The sequence below is a fragment of the Mobula hypostoma genome, chromosome 30 (genome assembly GCF_963921235.1).
Source record: "Mobula hypostoma chromosome 30, sMobHyp1.1, whole genome shotgun sequence".
Lineage (NCBI taxonomy): Eukaryota > Metazoa > Chordata > Chondrichthyes > Myliobatiformes > Myliobatidae > Mobula > Mobula hypostoma.
In genome coordinates, this window is record NC_086126.1 from 12,980,441 (window position 1) to 13,002,049 (window position 21,609).

Consider the following 21,609-nt stretch of genomic DNA (forward strand, 5'->3'; position numbering starts at 1 on the left):
GTTCAGATTGTAACGCATGGTTATCAGAGCTACTGTTGCCTTCCTGTCAGCCTGAGCCAGTCTTGCCATTCTCCGCTGACCTCTCCCATTTTAATAAGACGTTTTCGCCTGCAGAACTGCCGCCGACTGGGTGTCGTTTTTTTGTTTCTCGCACCGTTCTCTGTAAACTCCGGAGACTGTTGTCCGCGGAAATCCCAGGGGATCAGCAGTTTCTGGCTAGTGAACTTAACTTCCTGACTTTTGAACTCAAACTACCCCGTCTGGCACCAATAATTATTCCAGGGCCAGAATCACTTGGATCACATTTCTTCCCCACTCTGATGTTTGGTCTGATCAACACTGGAACCTCTTGACCACGTCTGCATGCTCTTAGGCATTGAGATGCTGCCACATGATTGGCTGATCAGATATTTGCATTAATGAGCAGCTGTACCGAATGTAGCGGCCGCTGAGCGGAATTACTGCGTTACCGAGAGGAAGGGATGGGAATGAGTAGTTTTGCTTTGTATAATTCTAGCCAAGCACGTGACAAAAAGCAATCCAGTGCAATTCATTTTCCAGGCATATGTGTTAGCACAATGGACTTCATCATCTGCTCTACCCTTGGTCCGGGCTATGAACTTCCTCCAGTAATCTACCATCAGATAAGTGAAAGGCGTGTGATCAGTCCTTTGCCCTATATATCTAAGGTAAAGCTATTTTGATTCTGTGCTGTATAAGGTGGACTTCAGCTTATAGTCCTCTAGATTGTACTTTCCATGGGGAGACTATTTTGGTATCTTAAGAGGTAAGAGGTTGTGATGACAATAAACAGAACAGAGAACATTACAGCCCTTCAGCCCACAATGCTGTACTGTACCACTTAAATCAGTAATTTAATGGCCAACTACTAAACTAATCTGGTCATCATTGGACCAGTGTCCTTCGTCATTATGCGCTGTGTCGTATGACGTAGACGATCATGGTCTTTCCATGACCATGATTGTTCATAGTAAATTTTTAAACAGCAGTGGTTTGCCATCGCCTTCTTCTGGGCAGTGTGTCTTTACAAGACGGGTGACCCCCCCCCCCCAGACGTTATCAATACTCTTCGGAGATTGTCTGCCTGGCGCCGGTGGTCGCACAACCAGGACTTGTGATCTGCACCGGCTGCTCGTACGACCATCCGCCACCTGCTCCCGTGGGTTCACGTGACCCTGATCGGGAGGGGAGGGGGTTAAGCAGGTGCCACACCTTGCCCAAGGGTGACCTGCAGGCTAGCGGAGGGAAGGAATGCCCTACACCTCCTTTAGTAGAGACGTATCTCCACCCCACCATGCAATTCACATTCATGTACCTACCCAAGCTCTCTTAGGTCTCTAGTATTTCTGCCTCTCTCACTTCTCCAGGCAGTGCATTGTAGGCAACCACTACTCTCTGTGTAAAAAACTTGTCCCTCACGTCCCCCCCTCACCTTCAATGCATGCCCTCTGGTATGAGACATTTCAACCCTGGGGAACAGAGACTCTCTGCCCACTCTATCTATGCCTCTCATAATCTTGTAAACCTCCATCAGATCTCCCCTCAGCCTCCAGATCTCCAGAGAAAACAACTCAAGTTTATCCAGCCTCTCGTGATAGCACACACACCCTCTAAACCAGGCAGCATCCTGGTAAATCTCTTCTGCACCCTCTCCAAAGCCTTGACATTCTTTCTACAAGACGACCAGAACTGTACGCAATACTCCAGATGCGGCCTAACCAGAGTTTTACAAAGCTGCGACGTAACTTCCTGACTTTAGAGCTCAATGCCTCGACTAATAAAGGCTAGCATGTCATAACCACCCTATCGATCTGTGGAGCCACTTTCAGGGGGCTACGAACCCGGCCCCAAGTTCCCTCTGCTCATCAAAACTGTTAAGGGTCTTATAAAGTACAGGTAAATTGCAGGTAAGGACATCAAAGATTATGGGGAGATAGCGGAAGAATAGGGTTGAAAGGGATAATAAGCTAGCCATGATCCTATGTATTATGGTTTTATTAGATTAACAAGACTTTTTAAAGCAAAGAAGCATACACAAAACACTTGACTCAGCAGGTCAGGCAGCATCTATGGAAATTAATAAACAGTCGACGTTTCGGGCCGAGACCCTTCTTCAGGACTGAAAAGGAAGGGGAAGACGACAGAATAAAAAAGGTGTGGGGGAGAAGGAAGGTGAGAGGTGAAGCCAGATGGGTGGGAAGGGTCAAGGACTGGAGAAGGAGGAATCTGATAGGAGAGGAGAGTGGACCGTGGGTGAAAGGGAAGGAGGAGGGGACCCAGGGGGAGGTGATAGGCAGGTGAGAAGAGGTAAAAGGTCAGAGTGGGGAATAGAGGAGGGGAGGGGAATTTCTTTACCAGAAGGAGAAATTGACATTCATACCATCAGGTTGTAGGCTACCCAGACGGAATATATGGTATTGCTCTTCTTAGCAGGTGAGGAGGCCATGGACTGACATGTCGGAGTGGGAATGGGAATCAGAATACAAATGTGTTTGCTGTTAAAAACTAACTAGTCTTTCAAATTTTACAAGGCAGAACTCGACCTGATTGAAACATACTGAATGTTGAAATCCCCAGACAGAGAGAACAGGGAAAGGATGTTTCCTATAGTGGGGGAGTAAAAGACCAGAGGTGTCAGCCTCAGAATAGAAGGAAGTCCCTTTAGAACGGAGGTGAGAAGGAACTTCTTTAGCCAGAGGGTGGTGAATCTGTGGAATTCATTGCCACAGGCAGCTGTGGAGGGCAAGTCATTGGGTGTATTTAAAGTGGAGGGTGATGGGTTGTTGATTAGTAAGGGTTAGAGGAGAAGGCAGAAGAACAGGGTTGAGAGGGATAATAAATCAGCAAATGGCAGAGCAGACTCAATGGGCCAAATGGCCTAATTCTGCACCAATGTCCTATGATCTTATAATTATCGCATGCCAACCGCTGATGGTGGAAGCTTGGGGTATTTTGTTTTAAACAGTGAGGGTTGTTTGCATATTGACTGGACTCGGTTAGAGCGGAAAATCACCGATCCCTTTCACAGAATCAGAATCATGGCATTGTCTGGGAGCAGAAGGCCATTCGGCCCAGCAAACACATCCCAGCTCTTTGTCGAGCAATTCAGTAACTTCTCTACTACCAACAAGCAAGTGGCGACACTTGCGGGCTGTGCCCAGCACATCCGTTGGAGGACTTCCCTTTAGAACGGAGATGAGAAGGATGCATTTCACCACTTGTTTCGATGGACAGAATCAGATTTAATATCACTCACAAATTGTACATCATTAATTTCGTTGTTTTGTAACAACAGTGTAGTGAAGTACATTAAAAATACTTTATATTACAATTGGAGAAACAGTATATGTGCTCAGTGGCCACTTTATTAGGTACGCCTGCTTGTTAATGCAGATATCTAATCAGCCAATCATGTGGCAGCAACTCAATGCATAAAAGCATGCAGACATGGTCAAGAGGTTCAGACCAAACATTAGAATGGGGGAAGAAATGTGATCTAAGTGACTGTTGGTGCAGATGGGGTGGCTTGAGTATCTCAGGAACTGCTGATCTCCTGGGATTTTCGTGCACAACAGTCTCTAAAGTGAGGTATTTCTTAACCCTGACTGCGGCACAACAAGCACTCTGCTGTGAATGCCCACAAGGAAATTAATCTCAGAGTAGTATATGGTGACATATATGGTATGTGCTTTGGTAATAAATTTACTTTGAACTTTGACCCCAGGAAGTCGAGGGTTCTCTGTAAGCCCTAGTAAAGATTTCTGGAGCTTTCCCAATTATCCCGAGTTGATGCTCCACAGCCAGTGTCACGAAGAAAGAGGTTACTGGCTGACAGATGGCTGAATATGTGTGTGGAACTTTCTGTGTGAAAATTGGTCTCTGCGTTTCCTACACTCTGACAAGTTTGAGTGCATTTTTGCAGACAATATTTCACTGGCTTTAATCCACGAGGGCGTATTGTAAAGGTGCTGGAAAAAGTGTAAAAACAAGAGATTCTGCAAATGCTGGAAATCCAGATTAACATAGACAAGCAACACACATCAAAGTTGCTGGTGAACACAGCAGGCCAGGCAGAATCTCTAGGAAGAGGTACAGTCGATGTTTCAGGCCGAGACCCTTCGTCATGACTAACTGAAAGAAGAGCTAGTAAGAGATTTGAAAGTGGGAAAGTTAGCGGAAGTTAGAGAAGTCAATGCTCATGCCATCAGGTTGGAGGCTACTTCCTCTAACTTTCTCTAACTTCCGCTAATGCCCCACCTCCCCCTCGTGCCCCATCCGTTATTTATTTATATACACATATTCTTTCTCTCTCCCTCCTTTTTCTCCCTCTGTCCCTCTCACTATACCCCTTGCCCATCCTCTGGGTTCCCCCTCCCCCCTTGTCTTTCTCCCCGGACCTCCTGTCCCATGATCCTCTCATATCCCCTTTGCCTATCACCTGTCCAGCCCTTGGCTCATTCCCCCCCCCCCCCGTCTTCTCCTATCATTTTGGATCTCCCCCTCCCCCTCCCACTTTCAAATCTCTTACTAGCTCTTCCTTCAGTTAGTCCTGACGAAGGGCCTCGGCCCGGAACATCGACTGTACCTCTTCCTAGAGATGCTGCCTGGCCTGCTGCGTTCACCAGCAACTTTGATGTGTGTTGCTTGAATCTCCAGCATCTGCAGAATTCCTCGTGTTAATGTAGACAAAATCAGAATCAGACCCAGAATCAGGTTTAATATCACTGGCATATGTGGTGAAATTTGTTAACTTTGTGACAGCAGTACAATGCAATATATAATAATAGAGAAAAAACTGTGGATTACAGTAAGTATATAAATATTAAATAGTTAAATAAGTAAATCAAAAAACAGAAATAAAGAAGTAGTGAGATAGTGTTTATGGGTTCAATGTCCATTCAGAAATCGGACGGCAGAGGGGAAGAAGCTGTTCCTGAATCGTTGAGTGTGTGTCTTCAGGCTCCTGTACCCCCTCCCTGATGGTGGCAATGAGAAGAGGGCATGGTGGAAATGAGAGGCGAGAAGAGCAAGAACTGGAGGAACTCAGCAAACCAGGAAGCATCTATGGAAAGGAATAAACGGTCTACGTTTCGAGCCAAGACCCTTCTTCAGCAAGATGGAAAAAATGTACATTGCTCTTTTCTTTCGGCAGAGAACTAGAGACCTTTGGCAAAATATTAACTTTGGCCAGCACCAACGTACAGAGCAGTGCAAAGATGGAATTTGATCTGAAAACTTAAAGTAGGCATTAAGAGAAGTTGCTCAGATTTATAAATCAATGTAAAGGTAAGGGGGGGAGGGAGTTTCATAGAGATCGTTGCTTGACCTACACTGGATGAAGTACTCAGGTATAATGTGCACGTGGGGCTGGGTGGAGGAATGGGGCTTGTTCTGCTGCTGTTGTTGTGGTGCTCGTTGTGTTCTGTTTTCTCATTTTCTGCCGAAAGTGTGGGTCTGCCCAGTTGGCGCTGGAATGTGCGGGCTGCCCCCAGCACATCCTTAGGTTGTGTCGGCAGCTAAGGCAAACGACACGTTTCACTGTGTGCGAGATGCATTTGGAACAAGAATCTGGAGTGGAAGAAGAATGTTCGTATCAGCAGTGACACAAAGTAACGGACATCTAATTAGCAAGAGGTAAGTGTGGCACGTGACACACACACACACACACACACACACAGGAACTCAGCAGGTCAGGCAGCATTTATGGAGGGCATTAAACAGTACCAGGACAAGACCCTTCACCAGATCTGGATAGGAAGGAGGAAGCGTGAATACTGAATTCTCCAACTTCTGGTAATTTCTCACCCTTACCCGTCTCTCTTTTTCCATTCCCCATTCTGGCTCCCCTCTCACCCCTTCTCTTCTCCTCGTCTGCCCGTCACTTCCCTTTCTCCCATGGTTCACCCTCCCCTCCTGTCAGATTCCTCTCCTCCAGCTCTTTACCTTCTCCACCTATCACCTCCCAGCTTCTCACTTCACCCCCGCCCCCCCCCCGGTCTCACCCTTCACCTGCCAGCTTGTACACCTTCCCCTTCTCCCCACCTTCTTATTCTGGCTTCTGCCCTCTTCCTCTCTGGTCCCTGATAAGGGTCTCAGCCCAAAACGTCGACTGTTTATTCCTCTCCATAGATGCTGCCTGACCTGCTGGGTTCCTTCAGCACTTTGTGTTTGTTACTCTGGATCTCCAGCGTCAGCAGAACCCTTTTCAAGTTTACTTACTGAGCTACAGCACGGATTAGGCCCCCCGGCCCTTTGAGCCACGCTGCCCAGCAATCCCCCAATTTAATCCTAGCCTAATCACGGGACAATTTACAATGTCCAATTAACCTAATTATCGGTACATCATTGGACCATGGGAGGTAACTGGAGCACCCGGAGGAAACCCACGCGGTCACGGGGAAAACGCACAAACTCCTTACGGGCAGAGCAGGAATTAAACCCGTGTCGCCGGTACTGTAAAGTGTGCTAACCAAAGATTCAAACCACATTTATTATCAAAGAATGAATAAATTATACAACCTTGAGATTCGTCTGCTTGCAGGCAGCCGCAAAGCAAGAAACCCGAAAGAACCCAAACAAAAAGAAAACGAGGACCAATCTCCAATGCGCAGAGGAAGAGAAAAAAAAACAAATCATGTAGATAACAGAAGCGAGCATCAGCATTCTGAACCCAACTGAGTCCTTAGATCAGAAAGTTGTCACACGCCTTTGGTAGCACCACCTTAAACCAGAACCATTAGGCTACCCGACCGGTCCCGTGTGTGTGTGTGTGTTATAGCTAAGTGTGAATCGCTTTCCTACACTAATTCCTTCTCATTAATTCTGGGGAGAGGGTCTACAAAGTGGAACATAAGGTTCAGACACAGTTATCACCAAGAACGGCGGTACAGATTGATGAGGTATTAGAAATGAATCTAAGCTTTGGGATTACTACAGGGATGGAATAAAAATCACAGGAATTCTGTTAAACTTGCATTAGACCACACTCAGAGTCCAGTTGCAGTTCTGGTATCCAGTTTATAAAAACACTCGACAAGCAACTAGAAAAGATATAACAGAGTTACTGCAGTGATATCAGGATTGGGAGATTATGCTGTTACAAACATACTGAACAGGCTGGGGCTCTTTAATCTGGGAGAGGGGAGACGTAATAAAGTTCGCTGCCACTTGAACAGTTTTGTTTGGGGTAGATGTAAAAATACGTATCCACACTAGGAAGACCACCGAAATGAGAAAAGAGGGAATGGCACATTTTGCCCTCGCACAGAGTGGATACTGGAGGTGCTCCGAAAGGGGAACTCAGATAAACATACAAAGGAGAAGGAAATGAGAGGGGGATTGGATAATAGGCTGAAATAAAACAGGAGAAAGGCTGCTCAGGAGCGAGAACTGCGGGACTTTTATGCGTCCAGGAACAAGAGCATGCAGGAAAATAATCATGGCAGCTAACACCCACCCAGCAAACTGATTTTTGCAAAAGCTCCGATCAGGTAAGTGTGAAAAGGGCTAGTAAAATCCAAAATATCATGCAGCCATAAAAGTTTCTTTCTCCCCAGGCAGCGAATCTGATCAACCATTCTAATTAGACCACCCCAGCCCCCTCTACCTATCACACAAAGTGCTGGGGGAACTCAGCAGGCCAGGCAGCAACTATTGAAAAGAGTACACGTTTCAGGCAGGACTGGAGAAAAAAGTAAGTCAGAGTAGGAAAATGGGGGAGAGGGGAAGGAGGAACACAAGGTGATAGGTGAAACTGGGGGGGGGAGGGTGAAGTAAAGAGTTGGGGAGTAGAGCGTTGGAAGAGATACAGGGCTGGAGAAGGGGAAATCTAATAGGAGAGGACGGAGGGCCATGGAAGAAAGAAAAAAGGGGAGGAGCACCAGAGGGAGGCAATGGGCCGGCAAGGAGATAAGGAATGGGAAATAGAATTTAAAATGGGTGGCCAATGGGAGATCCCTCTTTTTCTGGCTAATGAGAGAGGTCTACTGTGAATGCCCACAAGAAAATGAATCTCAGGGCAGTATATGGGGACATATACGTACTTAGCAGAACGGCTGTGGAGGCCAAATATATTGGGTATATTTACAGCAGAGACTGAAAGGTCCTTGATTAGTGAGGGTGTCAGAGTTCACAGGGAGAGGGCAGAAGAATGGAGTTGAGAGGGATAGTAAACCAGGCGTGATGAAATGATGGAGCAGACTTGATGGGCCTCAGCTCCTATAACACATCACAGCAAACACCCAATACGCGTAATACATATGGTGAATAAAATTTATCCTTAATCCTTGAATCTGAAAAAGGACCACACCCTTCTCGTAAGGTATAAAGGCTTGCGTGCCTCAGTGACCCTGACAGCTATGTTGGTTGGGGTCAGGGATTCATGCTTTGGCTCTCAGTAGGGTCATCCATGCCAAACAGGTCAAAGGGTAGAGGTCAGACTAAGAGTGGTCCACCGGTCCTCCAGGTTCAGGGCTAACAACCCTGACTGGTCAAACAAAACTGTTATGGAAACAGCAATGAAGAACCCTTCTACGTTTGAGTGTGACGGTATTCGTGTGACGGTATTCCTGAGTCTCCACCCGGGACTTGCACGGCTGACGGTAGGGAAAACCCAGAGGAAGCTACTGACTTGATGAAGGAAGCTCTGCATTTCGCCAAGATCAAGATCAATATTGGCCAAGGACAGATTGAGATGAAGGACCTTCATTGTTGCCCTAAACGCCAGAGGCATAATGGACCATAAGCTAATCCTTGAAATTACTGATGCAACAGAGTAGTTCCATTTCAAATGGGACATTCATCATATCCATCTATTTTGTGGATCAAAAGCGTGATTTGTATGTTGTGGGTTTCATAATGCTTTGAATATTTTGATGCCCCAGGTCGCTCTGTTAATTCTAATGCTACCTAGAGGCACCAGTACATTTCCAAAGCTGAATTATTTTGTGGAGCATTGCTATGAGTGTTATACTACTCTGCTGCCTGATTAATTAAGTGGCCCGGCGTTCAAAGATCTGCAAATTCTCCCGAGCCTGATTCCCGAGTTTCCGGGAGTCATGCTACTAACAGAATAATTCTCGGCATTAACAGGGTTTGGAGGCCAAGTCGTTGGGTGTACTTAAAGCAGAGACTGATAGCTTCTGGTTAGTAAGGGTGTCAAAGGTTATGGGGAGAAGGCGGAAGACTGAGGTTGAGGGGGATGATAGATCAGCCATGATGGAATGGTAGGTTACTCGATGGGCCTCTCATCAGCAGATCCATCAGCATCTCATCAGGGAGAGTTTCACTGAGACCTATCGAATACTGAAGGGCTGAGATAGAGTGGATATCGAGAGGATATTTCCTGTAGTGGGGGTGTCTAGGACCAGAGGGCACAGCCTCAGAATAGAGGGATGTCCATTTAGAACACAGATGAGGAGGAATTTCTTTAGCCAGAGGGTGGTGAATCTGTGGAATTCATTGCCACAGACGGCTGTGGAGGCCAGGTCTTCGAAATGGGTTCTCGATTAGTCAGGGCGTTGAAGGTTACAGGGAGAAGGCAGGAGAATGTGGTTGAGAGGGAAAATAAATCAGCCACGATGGAATGGCAGAGCAGACTGGATGGGCTGAAGGGCCGAATCCTGCCCCTATGCCCTTTGGCATTATGACATGGTATAAGTCATAATGCCTTAGGTCTTATACGGCCAAGTTCAGGGGCAGTTATTACCCTGAACCAGCGTGGATGACTTCATCCACAACTGCTCTGAACTGATTTTGCAACCTACAGACTCAATTGCAGGACTCAGCACAAATCATGTTCTCAGGATTACTTGCACAGTTTGTCTTCTTTTGCACGTTTGCCAGTCTTAATGTATAATTTATTGAAAAATCCTATTGTGTGTGTTTCTTTCCCTGTAAATGCCTGCAAGGAAACCAATCTCAAGGTAGCGTTTGATGATGTACAGCGTATGGGCTTTGAGGATAAGTTTAACTCTGAACTTTGAACACGGCGAGCGACAACCCGTTCAGCACCTGGCAGGGAGGGCTGGTCCTCGGTGGAGGTCTTTCTGGGTGGGATTCCTCCCTCTTTACGCTGTGGTCCCATGGTGGAGAGCACAGCATACAGGACTGCAGTGCAACAGATTTTTAAGTGGTTTCACAGACTCCCAAGTTACCTGTAATTACTGAGCCTGGCGGAGTCTGTGCAAGTAACATACACAAGAGTGGTGATGGGGATGGGGGTGTGAGTGCGTGTGTGTGTGTCAGGTCACGGGCGCTGTCTGGCTACTTGAAGAGAATGCGTTTCAGTTTCTAGACGCACTTCACCCCCAAGCTCTTGACCTTTGTGCGTTACTTAAGGCGGTGAGGCAGTGACAGGGTCATAGAGCACTAAAGCACAGAAGCAGGTCCTTCTGCCCATCTAGTCTGTGCCGGACCATTAATCTGCCTACTCCTGTCGACCTGCACCCGGACCATAGCCTGCTACTGCAAAGACAAGTTGCGCGACGTGTGCCTGGGACAGGAAACTTGATTTTGATTCATACCCTTCCCATCCATGTACATATCCAAATTTCTATTAAATGTGTAAATCGAACCTGAATCCACCAATTCAACTGGCAGTTTGTTCCACACTCTCAACCCCCTCCCCTGAGTGAAAAAGTTGTCCCTCAATTTCCCCTTAAATATTTCACCTTTCACCCTTAACTCATGACCTCTAGTTGTAGTCCTACCCAACCTCGGAGGAAGTAGCCTGCTTGCATTTACCCTCTCTACACCCCTCATAATTTCGTATACTGCTATCAAATCTCCTCTCAATCTTCTATGTTCCAGAGAATAAAATCCTAACTTCTTCAACCTCTCCCTAAAAGATAGGTCCTCAAGTCCCAGCAACATCCTTGTAAATTTTCTCTGCAGTCTTTCAACATTACTTACATCTTTCCTGTAGGTAGGTGACTAAAAGTGCACACAATACTCCAAATTAGGCCCCACCTAAGTCTTATACAACTTCAACATCACAAACCTGTATATTGATTTATGAAGGCCAATGTGCCAAAAGCTCTCTTTACAATCCTTGTTTACTGTACCTGTAAAGCCACTTTCAAGGAATTATGGATTTGTATTCCCAGATCCCTCTGCTCTACTGACTCCTCAATGCCCTGCCGCTCACCGTGTAAGACCTACCCTGGTTGGTCAACCAAAGTGCAACACTTCACACTTGTCTGCATTAAATTCCATCTGCCATTTTGTAGCCCGTTTTCCCAGCTGGTCCAGATCCCGCTGTGAGCTTTGATGGGCTTCCTCACTGCCAACTACACCCCTAACCTTGGTGTCATCTGCAAATTTGCTGATCCAGTTTGCCACGTTATCATCCAGATCATTGATGTGGATGACAAACAACAACAGATCCAGCACCGACCCACTCATCACAGGCCCCCTGTCAGGGAGGAAACCTTCTACAACCACTCTCTGGCTTCTTCCGCGAAGCCCGTGCCTAATCCAATTTGCTGCCTCTCTTGGATGCCAACCGACTGATCCTTCTTGACCAGCTTCCCATGCGGGTACATGTTAAAGGTCTTGCTAGAGGCCATGTAGATGACATGCACTGCCTTGCCTTCATCAATGTTCCTGGTAATTTCCTTGAAAAGCTCTGTAAGACATAACTTACCATACACAAAACCATGCTTACTATCCGTAAGCAGTCTCTGTCTATACAAATACTTATATATGTCCAGTCCCTTAGAATATCTTCCAATAACTTACCCACTACTGATGTCAGGCTCACTGGCCTATAATTTCCTGGTTCTTAAACAATGGAACATTAGCTATCCTCCAATCCTCCGGCACCTCACCCGTGTTAGGGATGTTTCAAATATCTCTGCGAGGGCCCCTGCAATTTCTACACTAGCCTCCCACATGTTCCGAGGGAACACAGTGTTGTTTACATTCAAAGCATTAAACTAATTTGAAGAAAAAGATGCAAGTCTAACTTTCATTTTTACTTTAAGCGAGGCACGCATATATCACATATTATGTTGTATGCCATTTACTTTTAACCATAATAAAGTATGTAAACAAGAGGAAATGCTTAATCAAACAATATATTTACAAGATTACTCAAATATTACTGAAATGTTAAATACACAACACTCCTCCCTACTTAGCTACAAACTTTAACTCAATACAGAATGCATCACAATCTTTAAATCTGCATTGGTTTGATGAATGTGAGCCTCTGCCACAACAGTAACACAATTAATTCGCCAAGGCAGACCTCGGTTTAGAACGTTGTTGAATTCTGTCCACGCCCACTTTCATTCAATTCTGCTCTGTCTGCTGTTTCCACTAATACAGCGATATCAACTGCTTTTTTAAATGTAAGTTGTGCTTCAGTTAGGAGCTGTTTTTGAATGCTTTCTTGCAAGATTCCACAAACAAAACAATCTCTCAATGCATCATTAAGCCCATTACAAAACTGACATTGCTCAGACAATCTCTTCAATTCAGCTAGGTACGCCAAAATGGACTCACCCTCTTTTGGATTCTGCTTATGAAAGCTAAAGTATTCTGCAATCAACAATGGTTTTGGTTCTAAATGTTCCTGCATTGTGTTCACGATATCAGTAAAGCTCATTCCAACTGATTTGGTTGGAGCAGTTAAACTTCGAAGCAAACTGTATACCATAAAGCCAATGCACTCAGCAAAACTGGTACTTGTTTCTCATTGGCTATTTCATTTGCTTCAAAGTACAGTTCAATTAGCTCGGCATATATGAGCCAGTTAACTACTGAGCAATCGAAAGCATTTATCTCTATGATGCGGCTAACCATTTCTGTTTTTTTTAATGATTATTATTGTCCGGTACTCACTGTTTATGAAATTAGGAATTCTTCTGTTTTCTGCCTATTTTTAAAAACACAACTATGTCTTCCCTTCCAAAGAACATGTGTTGCACTTCAATGGGTAGGTTGTCATCTTGTGTTCATTTTAAAAACACCTCATCGCCACTGTTGTGGTTTGCAACTCAAAAACATTAAGCTAAAGAACAAACTTAGGACTTGCATCTCTCAACTCTCTTGTTCTCTCTCTCTTTGTCCTCTTTGAATTAGTTTGATACTTTGGAGTTACAAAGCAAAACAATCGTCAGGTCCCGGGGATTTCCCACCCTACTTTCCCTCAGGACAGCACACACCTCCAACTCTGTAATCCGTAGAGGGTCCATTACCTCGATGCTGGTTTGCCTCACTTCTATGGACTCTGTGTCCATCTCCCGAGTAAAGACAGATGCAAAAAATCTATTTAAGATCTCCCCCATCCCTTTCAGCTCCATAAATAGACTACCACTCTGATCTTCCAGAGGACCAACTTTGTCCTTTGCTATCCTTCTGCCCGTAATACATCTGTAGAAGCCCTTAGGATTCTCCTTCACCTTGTCTGTTAGAGCACCCTCATGTCTTCTTTTAGCCTTCTGGATTTCCTTCTTTAATATTCTCTTGCATTTCTTATACTCCTCAAATATCTCATTTTTCCTCTTTGCTTATATCTGCTATGCATCTCCTTCTTTTTCTTAACCAGGGCCTCAATATCTCTCAAAAAACCAAGATTCCCTAACAACACACACAAAAAATGCTGGTGAACGCAGCAGGCCAGGCAGCATCTATAGGAAGAGATACAATCGACGTTTTGGGCCGAGACCCTTCGTCAGGACTAACTGAAAGAACTGAAAGAAGGACTAACTTCGTCAGTTAGTCCTGATGAAGGGTCTCGGCCCAAAACGTTGACTGTACCTCTTCCTATAGATGCTGCCTGGCCTGCTGCGTTCACCAGCATTTTTTGTGTGTGTTGCTTGAATTTCCAGCATCTGCAGATTTCCTCGTATTTGCGGTTTTGAAGATTCCCTAAACCTGTTTCCCTTGCTTTTTATTCTGATGGGAACATACAAACTTTGCACTTTCAAAATTTCACTTTTGAAGACCTCCCACTTACCAAGTACACCTTTGCCAGAAAACAACCTGTCCTGATCCACACTTGCCAGATCCTTTCTGATACCATCAAAATTGGCCTTTCTTCAATTTAGAATCTCAATCCAAGGACCAGACCTATCCTTTACTAGAATGACCTTGAAACCAATGGCATTATGATCACGAGATGCGTGATCATAGCGTTCCCCTACACAAACCCCTGTCCCATTCCCTAAAGGCAGATCTGGCATCACCCTCTCTCTAGTTGGGACATCTATGTACTGATTGAGGAAACTTTTCTGAATGCATTTGACAAACTCTGTCTCATCTAGTCCTTTTACAGTATTGGAGCCCCAGTTAATAAGTGGAAAGTCAAAGTCACTCACTAACACAACCTCAGATTTCTTGCAACAAATTTGCTCCTCTAAATCCTGCAGACTGATGAGTGTTCTATAATATAGTCCATTAACTTGGTCATACCTTTCTTATTCCTCAGTTCTACCCATAAAGCTTCATTCGACGAGATCTCCAGTCTGTCCTGACTGAGTACTTTTCCGGACTCCTTCTTGTTGGTCTGCTCCTGGGTCAAAGTTCAACTTTCAAAGTAAACAGTACATATATGTCACCATATACTACCCTGAGATTCCTTTACTTGCAGGCATTCACAGTTTGTACAACAACAGAGCCAATGAAAAACTACACACAAAGACAAAGGCAGCATCCATTATTAAGGACCTCCAGTACCCAGGACATGCCCTTTTCTCACTGTTACCTTCAGGAAGGAGGTACAGGAGCCTGAAGGCACTCACTCAGCGATTCAGGAACAGCTTCTTCCCCTCTGCCGATTCCTAAATGGACATTGAACCCATGAACACTACCCTCACTTTTCTACTATACATTATTTCTGTTTTTGCATTACTTTTTAATCCATTCAATATACATATACTGTAATTGATTTATTTTTACTTTTTTCTTCTATATTATGTATTGCATTGAACTGCTGCTGCTGCTAAGTTAACAAATTTCATGACACATTCTGGTGATAATAAACCTGGTTCTGATTAAAAAAACAATGTGCAAAAGAAGACAAACTGTGCAAATTTAAAAAAATAATACTGAGAACAAGAGTTGTAGAGTCCTTGAAACTGAGTGTGGGTGAAGTTATCCACGTTGGTTCAGGAGCCTGATGGTTGAAGGGTAATAATTGTTCCTGAACTTGCTGGTGTGGGACCAAAGGCTCCTGTACCTTCTTCCCGATGGCAGCAGCAAGAAGAGAGCGTGGCGATTCACAGGCCCAGACAGTGAGCCATTGGGGGAGGGTGGGGTAGAGTTGGTAGTGGGGGGAGGATGATCTGTCCATCTCAATCACTTGTCCCTCTCCCTGTGTCTCAGTGACCCGGCCAAGGAAGTATACAATGGCTTGCTTAGGACCTTCTGCAACTACTGTGAATGCACGATTGCCCTGGACATTGAGGATAATGTCTTAATTTAACCTTTGCTTTGCATTGATATTCTAATGAAGTTATTTGTAAAAAGACAAGAAGGGGTAGGCACAGAATCCGCAGTGTCTGGTCACACACTCCCAGGGGGTGGGGTTAGACACAGAGTGAAGCCTCTCTCTGCAAACACTCCCAGGGCTGGACTGCCGGTCTGTTTAGCCGTCTGGCAATGAGGGAGGTAACTGCGGGGTCTTTTAATGCAGGAGACATCCCCCTTTACACAGGGGTTCTCAGCTGGGAGTGTTGCACAGGTGATAACTGTATACAGCGCCAATAAAAAGTATTCAACCACCCCCCCCCAGAAGTTTTCACGTTTTACTGTTTTACAACATTGAATCACAGTGGATCTAATTTGGCTTTTTTGACACTGATCAACAGAAAAAGACATGATACACCAACTCCACCAGGCCACAGAAATACCAGGAAGCTGGGGAATTTTATAATTAACAGTGCCTGTAAAAAGTATTCATCCCCCCCTTGGAAGTTTTCATGTTTTATTTTTTTATAATTAATAATAGGCATCCGTTAGTCTCGTGAGACCATGGATTTGCGCCTTGGAAGGTTTCCAGGGTGCAGGCCTGGGCAAGGTTGTATGGAAGACTGGCAGTTGCCCATGCTGCAAGTCTCCCCTCTCCACGCCACCGATGTTGTCCAAGGGAAGGGCACTCGGGTCAATACAGCTTGGCACCGGTGTCGTCACAGAGCAATGTGCGGTTAAGTGCCTTGCTCAAGGACACAACACGCTGCCTCAGCTGAGGCTCGAACAAGTGACCTTCAGATCAGTAGACCGACACCTTAACCACCTGGCCAAGTTTAATTTATAATTAAACAGTGGGTTTAATTTGGTTGCAGCCTCTATTGGAGTGTCTGTAGGGACTTCCCCTCACGTTTAAGCTGCATGTCAGCCCTACGCTCCTTATAATCCAATGCCTGGGGTGGGTTGTTTGGGGAATCTCCTTGTCAGTTCGCTGAAGGGTCTGGCCAAGGTGGTAATTCATGGGTCCAGCAGGCAGGCTGTCAAGGATACCCCACTTAAGGAGTTACTTTCGTGCCTGTGTGCCCCGGAGAAGGAACATTTCTTGCACCTAATAAAGTGGCCACTAAGTGTACATTTGTGGTCTTTTGCTGCTGCAGCTCACCCACTTCAAGGTCTGACATGTTGTGTGTTCAGAGATGCTCTTCTGCACACCACTGTTGTAACGGGTGGTTATTTGAGTTACTGTCAGCTTCCTGTCAGCTTGAACCAGTCTGGCCATTCTCCTCTGACCTCTCTCATTAACAAGGCATTTTTACCCACAGAACTGCTGCTCATGGGATTTTTTTTTTTTGTTTGTTTTTTTGCCCGTTCTCTGTGAACTCTAGAGGCTGTTGTGAGTGCTTTTTCAATGGAGATGACTGGGTTGTAATTTAAAGCTATTATCTATAAATTGTGCGAATTGTGGAATATTGACAAATTGCAATACTGTAACGCTGTAACACTGCCTAATTGGGGCGCCACAGCAGTGTAGCAGTTAGCTGGACGTTATTACAGCCCGGGGCGTTAGAGTTATGAGTTCAAACTTGGCGTCTTCTGGAAGGAGTCTCTGTACTTCCTTCCCGTGGAATGTTTGGGTCTTCACTGGGTCCTCCAGTTTCCTCCGACAGTCCAAAGACCAACTGGATAGGTTAATTGATCATTGTAAATTGTCCCGTGATTAGGTTAGGGTTAATCGGGTTTGTCGCGGGTTGAGTGAAAATGTAACGATTTCACCACTTCAACAAGTTAGGAATTCCGAAGAATTTGAAGGTATCGGCAATCATGTTGAATGTTACAATGAAAATGAAGATTTGGAGGAGGATGCAATCATCGATAGCATTGTTTGAAGGCTGTCCATGGTCTAAACTACCTGGCAGCATACAGGTACATTGGATGAATTCCTCCATATATAACAATTGGGAATGAATACATAGTTTTATTGAACTGTAGTAGATTCTAACTGTAGATTCTAATTTGGTCTGTATTTCACTTAAACATGTAATTTGTTACTAAGTTAAATTATAGCTTGTCTTTTTTTACACACATTCTTTTTCTCTCTCTCCTTTTTCTCCCTCTGTCCCTCTGACTATACCCCTTGCCCATCCTCTGGTTTCCCCCCCTCCTCCTTTTCTTTCTCCCTGGGCCTCCTGTCCCATGATCCTCTCATATCCCTTTTGCCAATCACCTGTCCAGCTCTTGGCTCCATCCCTCCCCCTCCTGTCTTCTCCTATCATTTCGGATCTCCCCCTCCCCCTTCCCCTTCCACTTTCAAATCTCTTACTAGCTCTTCCTTCAGTCAGTCCTGACGAAGGGTCTTGGCCTGAAACGTCGACTGTACCCCTTCCTAGAGATGCTGCCTGGCCTGCTGCAACTTTTACGTGTGTTGCTTGAAATTCCAGCATCTGCAGATTTCCTCGTGTTTGTCTTTTTTTAATACCTTTTTAACTACTTCCATGAAACTTTGGCTAATTGGGTGGGGGGGGGCAGCCTCTTAATTGGGACAAAATGTACCAGTCCCAATGTGTCCCAATTAATTGGAATCCACAATATTTATGGATACATACATACGTAAATTAATTTAGTATATATATATATATAAAAGACCTTAAGACATAGGAGCAGAATTAGGCCATTCAGCCCATTGATTCTGCTCCAGCATAGCTGATCCCAGATCCCCCTCAACCCCAAAAACCCACCTTCTCGCCGTATCCTTTGATGCCCTGACCGATCAGGAAACAATCAACTTCCACCTTAAATATACCCACGGACTTAGCCTCCACCACAGTCTGTGGCAGAGCACCCCACAGATTTACTACCCTCTAGCTAAAAAATCTTCCTTACCTCTGTTCTAAAGGGTCATGTGTGTAAATATATCCTATTGTAATCTACAGTATATTTTATTTATTGCATTGTACTGCAAATATATAAAAGATAGTAAAATTGCTGTCTGTGTGGGAGGAAAGACCTTGTTCTGAGAGTAGGTTGAAAGGTCAGTACAGCGTTGTGGGCTGAAGGGCCTGTGCTGTATCATTCCATGCTCTGTGGCTGATAACAAACCTGATTCCGATACACTGTCCCATCGAGATAGACCTGGGCCGCAGGTCATAAAAAGAGTGTTGTGGAAAAAAAAGCATGTATTAGTGGTGCGGACGCTGAGTCATTCAATAGATCTTGCTGGGACAGATAACGAGCAGGACTGGGCTTGTCTCAGCCGGCGGGATTTTTGGAGATTTTTATCTACAACAATGGGATACTCAAGAGCAGTGAGCTGTGCGGAACAGGTGCCTGATTTGTGCGAGCAAGGTCTCCGGTTCAGATGATCACAATGAGAGTTTAACACATTCTCTGGCAGAAGCTATTCCGGCAACTAGAAAGGAACTTGCGTTCCTGTGGTGCCTTTACGACCTGGAGATTTGAGCTGCTGGAGACCCTCACCAACTCTCCCCCCCCACCCCCCGCACCACAACACTCAGCTTAGAGGAGACCTCAATCAAGTGAGATGCCAGCAGGATGGGAAACAGCTTCTTCTCCCCGTCTGTGAAACACCTGAACTCCCACCCAGGTCTCATCACTTTTGAAGCGTTTCACTGTTTAAAACGTAGAAACAGAGAAATTTACAGCACATTACAGGCCCTTCGGTTCACAATGTTGTGCTGACCATGTAACCTACTCTTGAAGGTGGGAAGATGACGGCGTGATGCAGCTCGCAGCAGCCATTCCGGTGGTGATGTCTGTTATTTGTCAAGTAGGGTGCCGTGCACAATCCTGATTTGATGGAGACGGACGTGAGAGTACAGAGGAACATCTGGTGAAACTTCTGAAATGCCTGCTTCGCTGCTGCTGCTACTGTGTGGTCCAGAATCTCCGGAGGAGAAGGCCCCGAGTCCTCGGCTTTGCTTGTTGCTCGGCGGCCGGGGCGGGGTCGAAGCGCTCGGCAGAGGATGGTGCTCGGAGAGGCTGTGTCGGAGGGGCTGGTCGGAGGCTCGAAGTTTTCGGACGGACTCAGAGTCTGCTGCGGTCGGGTGCTTCCAATGGTGCTACATCGGCAAGTTGGCGGCGCTTGGAGGTTCATGGCGGGGAGAGTTTCTCCCTTCTGCCGTCTGCGTGAGATGATGAGGCTATCGGGACTTTGAGACTTTTTTTTCCCGTGCCCATGGTCTGCTCTTTATCAAATTACGGTATTGCTTTGCACTGTTGTAACTATATGTTATAATTATGTGGTTTTGTCAGTTTTAGTCTTGGTTTGTCCTGTGTTTTTCTTGTGATATCATTCTGGAGGAACGTTGTATCATTTTTTAATGCCTGCATTTCTAAATGACAATAAACGAAAACTGAACTGAACTGAAATTCCCTATCGCAAAGCTCTCAATTTTTCTGTTTACTTGTGTAGTAAATGCACCTTATGCTACATGTCAACCTTCTGTCACTTCTATGATGATGAAGTGCTTTGAGAGGTTTGTTATGGCTAGACTTAACTCCTGTCTCAGCAAGGACCTGGACCCACTGCAATTTGTCTATCGCCCACAAAAGGTCTATGGCGGATGTGATCTCATTGACTCTCCTGGATCACCTGGGCAATTCTAACACTTCTGTCGTGATGCTGCTTATTGACCTACAGAACTGACTGGAATGATCTAAAACCTTGCCCTTTGTGCCTCCCTCTGCAACTGGATCATCCACCTCCTCACTGGAACATCACAGTCTGTGCAGAACGAAAATAACACCTCCACCTCACTGACAATCAACCCTGGCACACCTTAAGGGTGTGTGCTTAACCCACCGCTCTGCTCTCTCTGCACTCATGACAGTGCGACTACGGATAGCTCAAATACCATCTGTAAATTTGCTGATGACAACTATTGTTGGCAGAATTTCGGATGTTGACGAGAGGGCGCACATGAGTGAGGTGTATCAGCTGGATGAGTGGTGTTACTTTACTTATTTAATTTAACTATTTAATATACACTGTAATTCACAGTATTCCCTCTATCATTATATATTGTACTATACTGCTGCCACAAAGTTAACAAATTTGACGACATATGCCGGTGATATTAAACCAGGTTCTGACTCTGAACCCTGAGACATGAAGCACCAATTCCTGTCCCTGTCATGTTAAGTAAACATTTGGCACTTGATTTTGAGTACACAGATGGGAACAGGAAAAGTACTCGGGGCAAAGTCTGAAGACTCACGAAACAGCTGTAAACAGAATTTTGTAAATCCTTGTCATGGGGACATCTCATATACAGAGCACTGCAATCTATGTAAACATATGCAGAGTCTGTTACTGATGGGCTCTTGGCTGCTCTATGCTGTCAATGTGGATTCCTCCACTCTCTGGGAATGGAAGGAGTAGCATTAAAATGGTTTAATGTTATTTCCCATACACACGTGTAAAGCAGAATGAAATAAAACACAGTAGTTGCAAAGAAATCACGACAGCACCTCTATTTCCTTAGGAGTTTGCAGAGATTTGCATGAGATCAAAAACTTTGACCAACTTCTACAGGTGTGTAGTGGAGAAAGTATTGACCGGCCTGGTATGGAAACACCAATACTTTTGAACAGAAAATCCTACAAAAGGTTGTGGATTTGGTCCAGTAAATCACGGGTAAAGCCCGCCCAACCATTCACCATGCCCACATTAAACACTGTTGTCGGAAAGCAGCGTCCATCATCAGAGACCCCCACCACCCAGGCCGTGCTCCCTTCTCGCTGCTGCCATCAGGTAGAAGGTACAAGAGCCTCAGGACTCGCACCGCCAGGTTCAGGAACAGTTACCACCCCTCAACCATCAGGCTCCTGAACAAAAGGGGGTAACTACACTCACTTGCCCATCCATGGAGATGTTCCCACAACCACTGATCTCACTTTAAGGGCTCATTCTCTCGTATTCTTGTTATTTATTGCTATTTAGTTACATTTGCGTTTGCACAGTTTGTTGTCTTCTGCACTCTGGTTGATCTTTCAGTCTGGCAGGACTTTCATATGAAGAAAGACTGGATGAACTGGGCTTGTACTCGTTGGAATTTAGAAGATTGAGGGGGGATCTGATTGAAATGTATAAAATCCTAAAGGGATTGGACAGGCTAGATGCAGGAAGATTGTTCCCGGTGTTGGGGAAGTCCAGAA

At 45.3% G+C, this 21,609-nt stretch overlaps 1 protein-coding gene across 3 annotated transcripts in view; it reads right to left on the reverse strand.

The window, feature by feature from the left end:
- Nucleotides 1–21,609, reverse strand: part of dnajc4 (DnaJ (Hsp40) homolog, subfamily C, member 4) — a 274,824-nt gene that overhangs the window by 8,970 nt on the left and 244,245 nt on the right. The window lies entirely within an intron of this gene.